This window comes from Cottoperca gobio, chromosome 1, assembly GCF_900634415.1.
Source record: "Cottoperca gobio chromosome 1, fCotGob3.1, whole genome shotgun sequence".
NCBI lineage: Eukaryota > Metazoa > Chordata > Actinopteri > Perciformes > Bovichtidae > Cottoperca > Cottoperca gobio.
Genome location: NC_041355.1, coordinates 22,155,062 through 22,160,272, shown reverse-complemented (window position 1 = coordinate 22,160,272; position 5,211 = coordinate 22,155,062).

The window sequence follows — 5,211 nt, the reverse complement described above, 5'->3', positions numbered from 1 at the left end:
TGAGAGGACATTACCGCTTTACAAATCCACAGCTGCTTTTATGAGGTGCGATTGCTTGGCCCTGAGAACTCGGGGGAATTCAATTTTTTTTTTCAAAGGTACAGTATAATACACAGCGGTATCGAGCAATAAAAGAAAGAACAACAAAAGTGTCTATTTTCACTAGAAAAGAGCAAAGCAGGAAGAATATGAGGGAATTGGTCATAGAGGGAGGAGAGGGAATGAGTGTGTGTGTGTGTGTGTGTGTGTGTGTGTGTGTGTGTGTGTGTGTGTGTGTGTGTGTGTGTGTGGAATCGTTCTGTGCTTTAATATAATGACACCAGACCGACCAAGGCCATTATCAGCCTTGTAGACTGCTCTGAACACAGACAGAGAGACAGAAAGAGAGCGCACCCCCACTTTAATAAAAGGGGCCCTTTGCCGTTCTCTGATTAGAAATATCATTTCCTGATGCCCGTCTTTTTTCCTCTATTAAATTGTTGGGAGCTGAGCAGGGACAGCCTGTATATAATAAGCTGCAGGGAAGGAGGACAGTAAAATAACTGAGGTGATAGACAGGGAATGGCTGCAGTGTCTGCTTCCTCACACACTAGCAGGCACACACACATTTACACACCGCCGCACGATTGCTAAACCTGGCGAGTTGCAGGCGTTTTAATCTAAATCATCTGCCTCTGCTTTGATTTGCTTCCATGAGTTTAATCTCCTGCCTCTTCATCCTGTCCCTCAAAGAAAACACAGGCATAAATAAACTAGCAGCTTTCAACTTCACAGTTGGCCACACAGACAAAAACAGACAGACACACCGACACACACACAGGTGACCTACATAACAAACATGATCACCATCATTACCTGCACTATCTTCTGGTATCGTGCTTCAGTGTAAATCACATTATTCATGTATTTACAGTCACCGAGATAATTGTCATCTATTCCAGTGTGACATCACGCTGTTTTCTTTCATTGTTATTACTGTGATTGTTGCTATCAATTAGTATCATCATTAATATCATGATTATTATTCACAAGGCTAATTATCATGTCATTTCACATGTGTATGCTAGCATCACTGCCACAGCAAATAAATAACTACTACTATTATTATTAAACTGTTCATCTATGTGTATGTCTTTGCATGATTACATTATTATCACAAGGAGAAATGGTCGTTTTGGAATGAAACAGACACTCCTTCCCAGCTGAGTGGGGGAGATGGCCTGATAAGTGGGGAGGTAATAAATAGCCCAATCCTGCAGAGAACAGCATGCACACAGCCGCACACACACACACACACACACACTCACACACACACACACACACACACAGAGAAACACACACACACACACACACACACACACACACACACACACACACACACACACACACACACACACACACACACACACACACTCTCTCTCTCTCTTTCCGTCTCTCTCTTTTCAGCCCCTGTGGCCAAAAAGGCATCTGCTGCTCATGCTGATGTCATCTGGAGATAATAACCGGGCCCAGCGTGGCACCAAGCCTCAGCCAGCATCTTAGACCCCCTCTACGCTGCATGGGCTTACTACGACCTGGCAACCCGCATCTAGGGGGGAATGGGGACCTGGCAACCCACACCTGAGAGGGGAGTTGAGAGGGTGGGTAGATGAGGGGGTGGAGGTCCTGGACACATGCAAAGCATAGCTGCTGGGCCAGGGAGCACCAAAACAGGGAACAGTTAACAAGTTACTCTGGGTGGGTTTAGGGTCACAACTGGAGCAGATACACAGTTTTCTCCCCCGGTATGAGCCCAACAGCCTCAGTAACTGTACAGCTGAGGGAGCAGCACCGCCTGCAGCTGAGGGGGATACTTTACAAACAGACTGTTAACCAGTGACAAAGCCACAAAGTGTTCCAATGAACACAACATGGATTGTCGCTTTAGGTTACAGAACATGTGGCAATTTTCAAATGGTTTATCGACATTGGTGCAGTTATTTCATATACTGCCGACGATAAGAAAGAAATTGTCACAATCAATGTAGAATATCAAAATATTAACAGATCACAATATTTACAGTAGTCACTCAATGCCAATTTTATTCAAGGAGTGACTGAGTGAGTGAATGTTTTGGCACTACTAATATTTCACTCATGTATTTTTAATTCACAGGTAATTAATGATTTTTAAACGGGACGCATGTTTAGCCTATTTAGGGTGTATTTTGCTTTATTTTTTTCAAAATATATCTTAATAACTGTCAGAATAAAGACCCCCATCACCCCTGCAACAAACTGTTTTGTCTACTGCCGTCTGGCAGACGGTAACGCAGCATCCGCACCAAGACCACCAGACTCAGGGACAGATTTAACCCACAGGGTCCTGAGCTCTGCGAAGTGTCACTACTTACTTATGCTTATCGGTTTATTTCACATATCCACATGTTTATATAGTATTACAGTATTTGATTCCACTGTACAGTATTTCAAATGTTACTATCTGTTTTATCTTATGCTATTATATATATATATATATATATATATATATATATATATATATATATATATATATATGTGTTCTACTTATTCCTGTATTTTATTTCCACCATTATATTCTCTCGCACAATTATATTTCTTTATTTGTTTTTTATGCCTTAAGTATACTGTGTGTTGCATTGTTGGAGGAGATTGGGACTTAAGATTTTCATGGCCAACAACTACCCTGAATATTTTGTGCATATGACAATAAAACCTTTGAATCTTGAATATTTTTTTTATTGTTCCTTTATGACACAAATATTGTATATTCATGTTGCGTATTAGAAGGGATTCAAAAAACCGTAAAATACCAAATTAATGCAGTACATGGTAAATAATTAGTTGAGTCTATAGTTGTCAGCCATCAGGCTTATAACTCAGAAAAGACTGTATATATTTATTTGTGTGTATGTGTGGATATGATATTTTCCTCCCCAGCAAATGGCCAAAAACAACATATGTTTACGTTCAAGTGACAAAGGCCTCTTACGGTCGTCGTAATTATGACGGAAATTGAGTGACGATATTCGGGTGATGTTAGAGCCAAATATCCAACAAATCGTTGGACAATTTTCCCTCCACTTCCAGCTCTTGACAAAACTCTAATGGTTGTCTTCATAGAAAAAATACTTTCCATAAAACGTTGCACTTGGTGGATTTCTGTCATTGGTAACAGGAGCATTACGTTGATGTGGTGACGCTGTATCATAATTTGCATTGTGAACCAGGAGAGGCGCTGCCAAAACTGCCAAAGAGACAGAAAAGAGCGGTCACAAAGCATAAGATACAAATAGGCTGATCATTTAAATTAGGGAGTTAAATAATCTAAATAAATTATATTAAAAAGTGACTTGTAAGAGTGTGCAAGACAGTGTATAAAATCATCTTAATAACAATATCTATCTTTCTTAAGAATGGAAATATAATTTCAAAATAATTTAAATTGGGCTGGTGACAGTATCTGTAGTTCCCAGTTTCCCAAATATAATATTATAGCTCAATCAGCATTTCTCTCCACACTTTGACTGCCTTATTCCCCTGTAGCAAGACACACACACACACACACACACACACACACACACACACACACACACCTCCAGTATGTGTTATGTTCATAATGCACACAATGTACAGGACCCACAGACACGCATATAACTCAAACTGACATTAAGTTAGGACAAGGTCGGCCACTCTCGCCATAATTCACCTTGCCAGAGTCCTCTGTGGATCAGGAAATCTATCTGTGTACATGATCACAGCGAGGTAAGAGCACAGTATCTGTTCACCGCCCTGATGTGCTGAAAGGGGCTGAAACAAGAGAACAGAACTGAGGAATTGAGTTACTTCGGACAGGATAGCTCCTTTTCCTGCCACCCACCTAAACTGCGGTCCATTATCGGAGCTCTTAAAGGAGCTAACAGGCATCAATCTGCCCATTTGGACAGCAGCAAGTGGGAGGACTATTAAGTGGCTGCCTGGATGGCCTCTGCTATTGTCTTTCTCTGTTTCTCTCCCACTGATACACTCAACCTTTCCCCTGCTCAGTTTTTTTCCCCTCTCTGTTTTATTATTTTCAAGTTTATTTCTTTTTACGTCAATCTTAATTACCTGCCCCTTAATTTACTGATATGTTTGAAACTGCCATCTTTAATACGACCCATTATTTTGCACCTCCCATTCCTTTCTATCTTTATCACTCTTTACCTTCATCTGCTTCTCTCTTTCTATCTGTGTCTCTTTCTCCTCTCAGACCTGCTTGTCTGCAATCTGTGAGCATCAAACCCTCTGTGCTGACTGCCTGTGTCTTTGGAGGAGAAGGAAGCCTTGAAGACGAAGAAATCAAATTGTCTGCTAGCATCTAATTCCCCCCGACAGCCTGGCTGTCTTTACCCTCATCCAGGAGGGAGGAAAGGGGATGGATGGATGGAGGATGCAGTTGGCTGGAGGCGGATTCTGACTCCCTGTGCTTCTTGTCAGATCGACCGTGGATCAACCTGAGGCTCAGACCTCACCTCAGCATGAATTTACAACACATGCACACACATCATACACCTGCGCACACACATATACTATACACACCACCCACTGCTACAATTCATCATGACTAGCTCGGAACAGCCATACAAACAAGCACTCAAAGTAAAAACTACTGACTCCTTCTCTGAAAGCGGCAAATGGATAAGTGGAGGTTAAATATTATTTTATGTGGAGTAGGGCTGTCACAGTATAATAATTTCTCTACATGATTATTATTGAGGCCAAAAATATTTAATAACTTTATTATTGTGATATATATAGGACATTTGAAAACCTATTGTCTATTGTCTTTTTTTTGGAGGTGGAGAGAGTGTGTGTAACTATAGCTGAGCAAAAGCGTCCAAAAAGAACAATTATACAACAATAACAACTTCCCTAAAACAATTACACAGAAAGAAATGGAAATGATTTAAGGGGCATGGTATTATTCACACAATATTATCATGTGTATTTTTAACATTAATTTAATTTCGAAAATGTGTATTGCAAAAGATGGACACGGCTGATATAGTGTAAAGTCATTAGGCTTTTTACTCAATATCAAAGATCCAGTATAAAGGTATACAGCCCTCGTTTGTCTATAGATCACATTAAGCCTGTACTTGCTGTTTTTAGATCAATTAATTTTACAACACTCATCAATTAGATGCTTCC